Source organism: Blennius ocellaris (assembly GCF_963422515.1).
Source record: "Blennius ocellaris genome assembly, chromosome: 12".
Lineage (NCBI taxonomy): Eukaryota > Metazoa > Chordata > Actinopteri > Blenniiformes > Blenniidae > Blennius > Blennius ocellaris.
The window spans coordinates 29,281,269-29,294,222 of record NC_137661.1 but is presented as its reverse complement, the minus strand read 5'-3'; the positions used below and the strand labels follow the sequence as shown (position 1 = coordinate 29,294,222).

The following is a 12,954-nucleotide window of genomic DNA, read 5'->3' as shown; positions in this document are numbered from 1 at the left end:
AGTGGCCATTCTGAATATGTACATGTTGAAGAAATAGTTTGAAATGGTTTCGTTAGAAAGGCCTCAGAACTTCAGCCAAAAGACAAAATGGGTTTCGTGCAAATAGACAATTGCCCGTGTGCTTTCTGGATACAATGTGCAGAAAGTGTTTGAATAGGTTTCACGTGTCATAAATACATTGAATATGTTGAAAGAAGACTAAATCATTTTGCCTTTTGATTGGCCCGTCACAAGATTTCCACTTCCTGCCATGGTGTACACCAGTGAAGCCAAAGTGAAGCCTTTCCAACCGGCCACACCTTGTGTTTTGTCCAATAGGAAAACGAGACTGAGGAACATGAGACAAAACCTCAACAATGCCTGCGTTTTCTTCCTCCAGCTTTGTTGTGAAGTGAACTCATGTGCCCCACTTTTCTTCTGCCATTGTTCTTCTCTCTGAGACACATGAGACACTGTTGGTCCCACTGCTGTTTTCATGGGAATGGCAAAAGGAATAAAAGTCACCCAAATGAGCACCCATTCCCAACCGCTAATGTGAGCATGGGGTGTCGGGATGGTGGGGGGGGGGGGGGGAGGAGGAGGAGGAGGAGGAGGAGGAGGAGGAGGAGGAGGAGATCAGTTGCTCAAATGTCACCATGTGTCCCTTTTAGTCTCCATCTTCTTTTACCCCCCATGTTCTCTTTGCTTGTTTGAGATGCTGTGTGTTGTTGCTTGTATGTTAGTAGCTGCTGTGCCTCAGTGTTTTGAGTTTTGTCCGTCGAAATATCAAAACAGTGACATCTGCTTGAGGAACGCCATCAGCTGCAACTAGTTTTATAGTTTTACAGGCTACATATTGTGTGCACAAGAGCCACAGTAAATTATTCATGCTTCAGTTTGTATTGACGTTTTCATAATCTTTTCGCACATTTTCAGTTGTTGACTGTGGTTATTACTGTAGGTGCTACTTGTAGAGCGAAATTAAGCATTTGCTCAGATGACACATTGAACACATTCTGCACATCTGGCTAAAAGGATCGGGAGTTCAAATGTCCTCGTTCACACTGCGCTCACCACTTCTCCACATCCTGTCTAAATCCTAACCGTGCACAAGTCAAACTGCAGAATCACAATTTTATTTTTGCAAGTTTGCAGGACTGCAGTCAGCTGACTCTGCCCATTCTCTGTTATGCTTGTAATCTTTGCACACACCAAATGTTTCTGCCAGAAAATGATGTAAACGGCAAAATATAAAAAATGTCTGTCTGTTTACTAATAAATGCAAATTCCCAAATCTACATGATGTGACCATTGAACTAAAGTCGTCGAAACCGATTTTCTAATACAGAAGCTCTGCAGTAAATCTTTCCTTAAATCATGTTCAATTGGTATTGCGACGATGAGAGAGATGCTGACTCAGCTTCTGGTTAATAAGAGGTTCTGCTGCAGGGCCTTCTACTGAGGAAGTCCTTTGTACTATTTTCTTTCATTTCATTCCTATTCAATGCAAGTGATGAAATTATAATGACCTTATTCAGAATATTTGTCACATTTGCTAATTTCAACACCTCTAAATGTTGATGAATCACAATTATTTAATGTAATTATTTGAATAATTTTACTCTAACTATTAACTAATAATATCTAATAATTATCAAACAGACAATGAACAGCTATTGGGTAGATTTGTTTTGTCTGTAGTTATATAATGACTGGCATAAGTATTTACAATCTGGAATACCTCAACATTTTATATCATAATTACTAAATAATAATTTGCATTCCCACGTGCTACTTTACTGTTAGATTTATGTTCTTTCTTGTTCAGATCTTTCAGTCACATTTTTCCCCTCCGATACCAAGTGTTTTCATACAATCGTTTGAAATATTGTCTCAAAGCTAAACAATACAAATGGACATCTGATATATATTTTATTCAATCCCGATATTTGTCCCCTTAACAACTCAAAGTTTACAAACTGGTATTATTGCTTACATTTTAGATGGAAAAGCATCAAATTATCATGTCTGGGAAGTTGATGAAATAGTTTAACATATTTTTAAAAGGCGAGGTCCAACATCAAAGGGATCCATCGCTGTACTAAATACTAAACATTTTGGAATTTCTGGAAATGCAAGCACATAGGCTAAACTTTCTCTGGATTCGCTCTTTAGTATTACGGCCCCTATATACTGCCATAAGGAAAAGAACAATGTTCACCAGATATGTCAGCCAGCTGCCGAAAAAAAATGTAGTCGTTAAATACTCAGAGAAAAAGCTGTGGACCTCACAGACCTCGTCCCCTCAACGTCGTCTGTGAAGGGGCGTTTTATCTTTTCAACTGCCTCGCTTCTTTCTCACTTCAGATGTTTTCAGAAATGGCCGCTGCCATATTCTCCACCTTCTCTTTTTTGGGTTTTCTTTCCAAACACATCAATGCCACAACGTTGAGGTTCCATTCATGTGTGTGTTTCAGACGTGTTAGGTTGAACGATCTGGGGTAAACAACTGGATTCACTCGGGAATTGGGTTAAGAAATATGGGAAAAGGAGATTATGATATCCAGAATAATGTTTTCCATCCTTGACAAAGGAAAAAAGAGGTGTGAGCCTGTATTCTTGTTGTAAACTGGTCTGGACGCCCCTCCTGGCAGTGTGTTTAAGCTGAGCTGTGGCTTTCAGGCTGTGGGAATGTTTGTGCAGTAGGAACCCTGGGTGATGTTGTTTGTATTGTTCTATTTGAGCCTGCGTGTTGAGCCACAGTCAGCTCCACACATCACATGCATATACAAAGTGAAATCACCCATGCGTTAGTCACCCTGTCCGTCTGCATCCTGACCCTCGACTCCTATCCTCTCCATCAGACCCCCATTCCGGTTTGTGCTTATCGCTATTTGCCCCTTTTCATGAAATGTGGGTCAGCGCTCAAATGAATCGCTGAAGAAGAGATCCTGGAAAAGCCCTGTGATTCTCCAAGTGTTGTAACAGATGGAATCCATGCAGGATGAGGGGTGTTAGAATGCAGACATGCAGTCTGCAGACGGATTGCTGTCTGTCTGTGCTCTCTTTCATTCTGGCCCGTGTTGCATAAAGACTTTCAACTGTGGCCAAGCAGTACATGTCAGTCCATTAGTAGGAGGGGCTTCGTCACGCATGACGTGCCTTCGTGTACCTGAAGTGACATGCATGTGTGGCAGAGCCCCCCCCCTTGTGCTTTCTGGTTACTTGCAGGAAGAGTGTCATGGCTGTGATTCAAAGCTTTTCCAAGGTAGGCCTTTTGTTCAGTATAACTTCATAACTGCATCTCACTACATCATCACATAGTTTTCCTGAACTCGTGCATTTTCCCCGCCACTCTGACTGACACCGAACAAACAAAACCTAACAAACAAACCTTTTTATCTGAAGAAAAACAACTATATTACATTATTCTGTATTTTTTGGTGTTTTCTTTTGAGACATTTATGACAAAGACACAAAAGGTCTTCAAACCCGGAAAGGATGAGGTGCAGATATAATGAAGCTCGTACAGTCGCAGTGCTATCAAGGTGTTGTCCTGTTCTAGCGGGACCTTTGTGGGAACCAAGGGAACCAAACCGGGAGCGGGATTGTCACTAAATACCAGTAAGTGCATGTCTTCAATGCCTCAGTGCTTCATGTCTAAATACAGTCAACGGCTTGTCTGTAGAAACCTTTCAGATAGAATCCACCTCCACAACGCTCTCACTGCAGGGAAATTAGGAATACATTCAACTTTATTGCTTCATATTTGAGGATACAACATTTTTATTTTACAGTCTGAACAGCACAATCTTTTTCTATTTATGTTCACACCTTTTCAAAAGGGTTCCAAACCTGCATAAGAATGAATGAGACAAGACAAAATAAGATAATGATCAGAATTGTTTCAACTTGTCAGCGAGTGGGAATGGTAACATCACATTTCATTTTCCTGTTGCATCTAGAAGAAATGGAATGTGGCTCTCTCTCTCTTTCCAGCAGTGACGACGAGCTGCTGATCACTTGTTTTTCTTTCATTAGTGATGACACCAGATAATATAATCTCCTGACCTCCACCTCCTCCATCACTATTTCTCTCTCCGTAAAATTCCTTTTCTTCCTCTTTTCTGTCAGGATTTAGCATCAAATGCCGGCGGCGATCAACAGGCTGATGGAGATGTAAAAATATTGATGAGCCACTTTGCATTGACCATTTATGGTAGAAAGTGGGCGTGTTGGGGGCGGGGCCTGAACGAGTGGACTGGGATCCAGTAAAAATAAAGTGCGTGCAGATATGCGTTTGCACCTATTTTTTGGGCGCACGCCTTTCTCAGTAGAACTCTTACTGAAGGTTTTCTAAATGAGGCCCCTGGTCAGTGCTGCACCACACCCAGACCATGACGGCACCTCTCAGCAGGGCCACTCTTTACCTCTGTGTTCACTAAACTTCTGGGAGGTGTTTTCTTTAAATGCATTTCTTTATTTATGAATGTTGGTTAAAAAGTTCAGTCTTGGTATGCCGGTGTGTATACTCAGGCACATCTGCAGGGAAATAGCAGGCTAGGGTTTGTGTTCCAACACCCACCAAACCATCTGGTCCCCCCAAACAACCCCCCAGTCCAGGTCTGTAATGAGCTGACTGGGGGGAAGAGCAGCGAGTGTCCATAGCAGAGATATGCACAGATTGGAGGGAGCCTCCAGATGAGACTTTATTTACACACACATGCAACAGTCTTGGTCTGCCAAGTCTCTGAACCCGCCGCTTTAAAACAGATGTGCTCCTTACTACTTTTTCATTTAGGGGATATTCTGTGTAAATACTCTGTTACCTCTGTGACCTCTGTGTTAATGTGGGGTCAGAAAGTAAACCCCGCCTCCTGCCATATGTGGCATGATAATACATCTCAATGCACACGTATGTGCACATCCGTCCTCTTGAAAGAGATCTGGTGCTCCGCAGCTGAACCTGAGTAATGACTCCCATCAGTGTACAGTCCTTAGTGACAGCCTACAGTTTATTCCTGACGAGACCCATGTTTTATCCAAACTTACCTCGAGAAGCTCGCCCATGACGAGGCTACAGCAGCCCACACAAAGTGACGCCCTGCCAGGTTACCAAGCGCTGCAGAGGCACAGTTGAGGTCAGCCATGTAAAATTCACAATCTGTCATCCACCTAGGATGACTGAAGTATCCAACATTTTAACTGCCGCCCATTTCCTGTCTATTGAAGCCTTTTCCAGAATGGAGTTTTGGAGGGAACAAGGAGGGCAGAAATGATTCAGTCTGTGGAAATGAAGCTGAGGTTCCTAAACCCTGGCGTGGTGCAACAGTGCCCCCTAATGGTCAAGCCACGAAGGACGCAAATAGGGCTCTCGCGCTCTCTGGCTGTGTTATACAAACTAACACCTTCAAACCCAAACTAAGCTTTTCACTCCCACATAAAGCCATCCTCAAATATGGTGGATGACACTCAAGAAGTATTACAGTTTTTAGGTTTCCATGAATATTCAGCCTTATTTGAATGTTCCTACTTTTGGGGGGTTAAATATACTCAAACCCTCCACTTTCTGCATCTTGTGTCCCAGGTGTTGTACAGACACTGACATCAGAGTGGCTGTTTGGAGCTCGTTTCCACAGTCCATGCTCCTCAAATGTAAAGAAAACAACTAACAGACGTTTTTTCTTTTGTTTTTTTTTTGTTTTTTTTAAATTATGAAAAGCAGTATTTCCTCTTTCTTTTTGTATACTGCCTCACTAAGAAATGAAACTGTAAAAAAGTTCTAGCTGTTGTTTCTTCGGATGAACTGCAGTCGTTTAACTCTTTTCTGTCTAGAAGCCGTTTGTTTACTTCAGGATGTTTTCATCATGAGTCAATTAATAGTGGACGTAATGTACTCTGTGTGTGTGTGTGTGTGTGTGTGTGTGTGTGTGTGTGTGTGTGTGTGTGTGTGTGTGTGTGTGTGTGTGTGTGTGTGTGTGTGTGTGTGCGTGTGCGTGTGCGTGCGTGTGTGTACATGGCCCTGGGGTTTGCGGCTGCAGAGCTGCTCTCATCTGGTGAATCGCACCATAATCTGTTGCAGGCTATGCAGAAAAAAACAAAGCCAAATTTTCAAAGTAAGAGCTGGAACACTTTCTACCTGTTGCTGTTGTTGCTGAAGAGGAGCAGCTCTCCAGATTCACTGCAGGGTGAGTGAGATAAGCAGACCGGGTGTCGTGTGGCGGCCAGACAGTGAGCAGCTTGTGGCCGACTGGTGGTTGCAGGGCGGAGTTCAGCCACTGTGGGTTTGTTTCTCACGTTTCCTCTGAAGGCCAGCCATTCCAGCATTTGACTCACAAAAATGAAATGCAGATAAAAGACAGAATGATTCATGTTGAGACAGTGGATTAAAGAGAGTAGAAGGTAAAACAGAATTAACTGGAGTTTAATGGTATTGCCTGTTCTGCCTATTGATCCGTATTAAAGCTCTGTGTGCAGGAATCCTCCCAGTCCAGCATACAATACAGTGACAAGGTCACTTGGTGGGGCAGATGTGACGCACATCAGCCACCCGAGTCACTCTCACACTGTGCAGTGACTCGGGCCTCATTTAAAACAAAAGATTTATGTCTCCCTGTTCCTACGAGCATCAGGCACCACACTGATGGTCACCTTACCTCCCTATCAGTCCTCTGTGCTGTCTATCATCACATCTTCATGGTGGCCCTGTGAGCGCAGACTGGAGGGTTGTTGTTTACGAAGAGGCATGCAAACAAATCAAGACAAACAAGTAAACTGAGCTCCAAATGCAGAAAATACAAGTTGAATGCAGAAGCAGTCTGAAAATAGCACTTGAGAAAACAAACGCCTGGAACAATGACGCAACAAGTCACTTGAAGTTGAACATCTGTGATTGTTCCTGTTTTAGTTGTTTTAAAATGTATTTCTTTTGTAGTTAATTATCCAAGATTATTGACCTTCTTCTGCATTCCCAATGGGTCTTTCTGAACCAGAACCAGGAGACCAGGAAGGTTTGGAGGTCTTGCAGTGCACAGGCCGGTCGGCTTCCTGACCATCAGCTGTTCTCTCTTGTAAACACGCTGGCGAGCCATCGGAAAGTAAGCAAAGTGAAAAACACATATTCCAGGCCCCAAAAACAAGGGTATGTTGGACACACCTGGAGAAAATAATGGAAGTGATATAAACAAGAAATGAAATAAAGCAAAATGAGGGGGCCACTGCTGCAGCTCGCATGCATCGCTGCCATCCTTGCATGCAGCTCATTCAGCACTTAGCTTTGTGACGCAGTTGTGGAATTTTCCTGTGAGTGTTTTACAACGGAAACACCTGAGTTGAACAAAAAGCAGCAGCCGGACAGAATATTTGGCTTGCATGAGTAATAATAAGGTGACGTTGTTGAAAAACAAGAGCAGATCACAAAGTGGGAACTTAAGTATGAATATTTGTAGAAAGCACAGTATTTTATTGCTCGGACCTCAGGATAGATTACAGTTAACACGGTCTGCAAAACATATCTTACCGTCATTGAATCTGCTGATGATGGCAGATCAAATTCTTGTTTCAAAGACAATTTTCATTGTCTAATTTCTATTAAAACGCCAGAAGCTTGATTCGTCACATTCAAATTATTGTTTGAAATATGGAGATAAAAAAAACCTAGAATCAAAGTGTTTAAAGTTGAGAGATTTGATTCCCTGCTGGTTTCTACGTGTGTGATCGTCTGTCGCTCGTCTCTGTGTTTGTTCAATGACTGAATCTCTGTCTGCACCTTTCACACACGTCAGAATAATGGCTGTTGAACGAGATCCAGATAGAAACTGCGTTTTTCTATTCTTGTTCAATTTGAGGAGAATTTTCCATCTTGTAATAAACGGAGATGTTGTTGTGGACATGTCATGTCTGCAGGTTTCACGGAGCTTGTGGCTTTGCAGAGATGAGTGCAGTTGATGAGCCACATTCATTAACCAGAATGTCAAAGTGTCTGTGTGTTTGGAGTTTTACTGTTGTTTACAGGTCGTCTCTGCCAGAGTGAAGCTTGTTTGTCTCTCTGCTGTTCAACTGCACATCAACAGAAAGCTTATTGCACATCATTTAGCGTCATACTTTTCTTACTGTCATCTCGCATAAAGATTTTTTATACATTTTGTTTTGAGGAGCTTGTTGGTCTTCATTCCAGCTTTGCTTTTTTTGTCATGTGTACATACACATTGTATGTATTTGTTAAAGGAATGTGATTTTTCTTCTTCTGTTAGCAGCCCTCAGTACTTTAATGAAAACGTTACCTGAATAAAACAACTGACCTGTGGCCAACTGTATTTATGCTCCCACGAGGACCAGCACCTCCAGTGCCCGCCTCCTCTCTCTGCCCTCAGGCCCAGAAAAAGCTTCATTGTGCAGGAGGGAGCGATCCAGCTGAGGCCTGCTTCTGGTTAGTGTGCAGAGCTGCATCTGAAACACTCACCTTCCTCCAGGGCGAGCATCTGGAGCTGATTTCCTGTCCAGGCCATGCTGGGCAGAGGCGGAGTTTGGCTCAGCTCTGTGATTGGGCAGGATCGAGCCTTTATGGACCCCAGGATGGTTTGGATTGCCAAACAGTAATCTGTCAATCACTGGTCTTCACATCCAAACCATACTATAAAGCAGACAAAAGCCTATAAGCAGTTGGGGGCGAAAAGTGTCTGTGCAAGAAGACATACATGCTTCAGTCTTTGACTAGTATCGGCCTGGCTCAGTTAGCATCAGACTAGTATCGGCCTGGCTCAGTTAACATCAGACTAGTATCGGCCTGGCTCAGTTAACATCAGACTAGTATCGGCCTGGCTCAGTGAACATCAGACTAGTATCGGCCTGGCTCAGTTAACATCAGACTAGTATCGGCCTGGCTCAGTTAACATCAGACTAGTATCGGCCTGGCTCAGTTAGCATCAGACTAGTATCGGCCTGGCTCAGTGAACATCAGACTAGTATCGGCCTGGCTCAGTTAACATCAGACTAGTATCGGCCTGGCTCAGTGAACATCAGACTAGTATCGGCCTGGCTCAGTTAACATCAGACTAGTATCGGCCTGGCTCAGTTAGCATCAGACTAGTATCGGCCTGGCTCAGTTAACATCAGACTAGTATCGGCCTGGCTCAGTTAGCATCAGACTAGTATCGGCCTGGCTCAGTTAACATCAGACTAGTATCGGCCTGGCTCAGTTAGCATCAGACTAGCATCGGCCTGGCTCAGTTAACATCAGACTAGTATCGGCCTGGCTCAGTTAGCATCAGACTAGTATCGGCCTGGCTCAGTTAGCATCAGACTAGTATCGGCCTGGCTCAGTTAACATCAGACTAGTATCGGCCTGGCTCAGTTAGCATCAGACTAGTATCGGCCTGGCTCAGTTAACATCAGACTAGTATCGGCCTGGCTCAGTTAACATCAGACTAGTATCGGCCTGGCTCAGTTAGCATCAGACTAGTATCGGCCTGGCTCAGTTAGCATCAGACTAGTATCGGCCTGGCTCAGTTAACATCAGACTAGTATCGGCCTGGCTCAGTTAACATCAGACTAGTATCGGCCTGGCTCAACAACAAGGAGGCTCTGGACTTTCATCCAAAGGCTCTTTTCTCTCTGCATGATAAGAAACTGTTGTAATTTAAACTAATGGGTTTGTCCTAGTAATTGAAAGCCCTAAAATTTGCTTTGATTGTTTTGATATAGTAATGTCATTGTTATTTTATAATTATGGGTAATGGTTGCTTTAGAGCAAGGCAGTAGAGCAGCAGTGAATTCAGTAAGTGTCTGTCTTAATAATAATAATAAAAATAATAATGATAATGATGATGAGTATGCTTATTGTCATTACAGTAGGTGATGCTGCAGTTCAGGCCCAGCCATCTTCAAATCTCCTTTGAATTTAGAGCCCACATCACATGAAATTAGGGAGGGGGGAGATATATATATATATATCAGTTAGACGATAATTTAACATAAATAATTTTTTTTGATAATTAATTGACATATAGTAATGACATCCAATAATAAAATACCTGGTTTTTGCTCAAGATTGTATTAAATTCAATAGAACTCAAAGAACTTCCACATCATCGACTTATTATGATGCTTAAACTGCATTTTCCAAGCGAGAGCAAGTTCCACAAGAAATTGCAATTAAATAAAACCCAAGATGTGAATGAGGCGCTCTGATGTTCTACTAAGGAAAGTCTGGTGTTCTGCAGCGTTCACTGAAGTGCACATTGATCTCAGTGAGCTGTGAGTCGGGATTGTAGAACGTTTAACTTCAGAGCTTGAAAGAGCTGCAGTCAGTCTTCCCACTCAGCTCACTCACTGTTCTGTACCAAAGACTTCCATTTCCTGCTGTGGCGCCACGGCCTGCAGCTGACAGCAGCTTTCTACATCTCTTCCAGGGACCCCGGTTCAGTGCCGGTCCCCTCAAGCACATGAACACACTGCACAGCTCACTGTTTATGCACAGTGACTGAAGGATACTGTAGCACTTCTGTGTAAAGTAGGAATGAACGTGCAGATTATAAGACCTAAAAATGTCAAAGGCCCAGCACTGTTGAAATCACAGGAATGGTTTTGTCCATAAACAGGAAATCACAGGGGAGTTTATGGAGGAACATTAGATGAACCCGAATGCTACTGAAACAGTTTAATTGGCAGCTTGGTTAACATTTAACCCATCATAGTGACTAGTATTAATTCATGAAGGGTAGGGAGCAGTTATTCATTCTTCTACGCTTTACACTGCAGCTGATGAATGCAGAATGAAGGAGCCAATCCCAGCTAACGCTGGGTGAAAGGCAGACTGCACCTTACCTGTCCAACACATGGAAAACATGGAGACAGACACTCGGGGGGATTTCATGTTCATTTACAGGAAGAAAACAAAGTTCACACAGAAAAGCCCATGTGAGGCAGAAGTGGCAGGAACTCCACCACCATCCAGCCCACAGGCCATACACTGCACACTAAATTATCTTTATTTCCCCAAAAATGTGACGTGAGTGAAGGGCGGCAGCTTGACAACAGTCTACAACGAGAAGGTCAAAGAAAAAATTCAACTCCCCCCCCCCCCCGTAGCTCACATAACCACAGAAATAACACAAGACAGTGGAAGTATTACTGGAAACAAAAAAAGCTGCTTCAAAAACTGTGATTCTATATACTCATAGAATGCTGCAGAAATATTGTGAAGGTAGGTTTGGTGGTGTGCACTACTGCAATAGATGGCTCCTTTCTTAAATGTGTTCAAAGCCATTTCAAATGTTCCAGTGAAATTGTTACACTTCTGCAAATAACTTTTCTTTTTTTTTCTAATGCTAAAGATTTAGGGCAGGAGGGAAGTATTTTGATGAGTTCGTCAAAGTAATTTCAATCACAGGGTCGAACATGGAAAACAGCAAAATGGCTCCAGTCGAGCATATAAAGTTTTTGCTCTCGAGTTCCAGGATGCAACGAAGGTTCAGGACTTCAGTGAAAGAGTTGTTGAGGAATGATGGGGGGGGGGGGGCTTCTCTTTCAGTTCCTCTTCTGCCCAAAAGCCCCACAGTGAGGCTTTTCTGTGCCAAAGTCACAAGCGAGCAGAAACTTTGGTTAAAGTGAAAACATGATTTCCTGCCAGTGGCATACTTCTTCCATAGTTCCAAGGGTGAGATCGACAGCATTCTGTTCCAGGATTATTTCATTTTGAAATGAAATAATCTGTAATCGACAGTTTTTCAAACTGAAAAGTGAAAAAGAATTCCTAGCAGTTTGCTTCTCAAGCAAAAAGAACATGGCAAAGATCCCGAACAGTTTGGCAGTTCAGAATGAGTACAACTTGGAGAGGTATCTGATTTCACAATGGAGAAGAAGAATGTGTGCTGAGATTGTGTTTGAACGTCCCTGGGGTGAGCGGTTGGCGGGCGAGTGCGCCAGAATGTGAACAAGCTAGCAAACACGGGATCTTGTGATTACGACGGATGGTTGTTCTCCTGCAGGCTTCATGCTTTGTTTAGTTGATATTGACTTGAGCAAACATTTTCTTATGAACTTTCATTTGAGATTCAGGAATTCACGAGTCTCAACACTAATGTTTTGATTAATGCCACAGTGACGCTCATTTTACTGACGGAAGGTTTCACCTTCGGCGCTCCATCTTGAGCGAGAGTCATTTTGTGGCTTTGGCTCCATGAAGATTCTCATGGGTCAGACACAGGATCCCCCCAGTGGGCCCACCACTGTGTCCTCAGCCCCTCGCTCTGGAAATGTGTTTGTGTTGGGAAGGAGAACACAAAGCTCTTCACAAAGGAATCCCTCGTTAAAATGAAATATATCCACGAGGGACGCCCGGAGCTCCATTCCACACAAACATGCTTCTTCTGTCAACAATCATTATCTTTCTGCTGTCGTCTGAACTTTGGTTCCTCGTGTAACATCTCTGTGTCTTTGCAGGAGATTTGTCTTCCTTACATTATTCCTCACTTTCCCCTCCACTGTGACTCTGCTGACTGCCCCCCCACCCCAGCCCTATTTTTCATTAGAATTTCATGCTGTTCATCAGACGGACGAGCTCCACGCCCTGCTTTTATAGCTCTGTGAGCTCACCCTCCTTCTGAACCCCTTAAACGCTCCCCTGATCTGCAGCTTGATGCACTGGACCGTCATCAAGCACCTCCAGGAACTGAATGTTCACAACTGCTGCGACGCCTGGCCCCAAGCATGAGCTTGTTTGTGTTTGTGTTTGTGTTTGTGTGAGACACGGCACAGAAAAGAGAAAGAGAGGAGGCACTGCCCATGCAAATCCAACTAAAGAATGAACGTTAATGAAGTGAATGACTTCAGCCACTCAGTGTGAAGTTGATAATGGGATGATGAGCTCATTCACACTGTGTCATGAATTAATCACTCGCAGTGTTTTGATGCTTCAGAAAAGTAATACGACGACCCAAAGGAACGTATGCTGCATTTCTTTACATTCATTTGTTG

At 43.3% G+C, this 12,954-nt stretch overlaps 1 protein-coding gene across 1 annotated transcript in view; it reads left to right on the top strand.

Moving 5' to 3' along the window:
- Window positions 1–12,954, top strand: part of scfd2 (sec1 family domain containing 2) — a 92,110-nt gene that overhangs the window by 28,147 nt on the left and 51,009 nt on the right. The window lies entirely within an intron of this gene.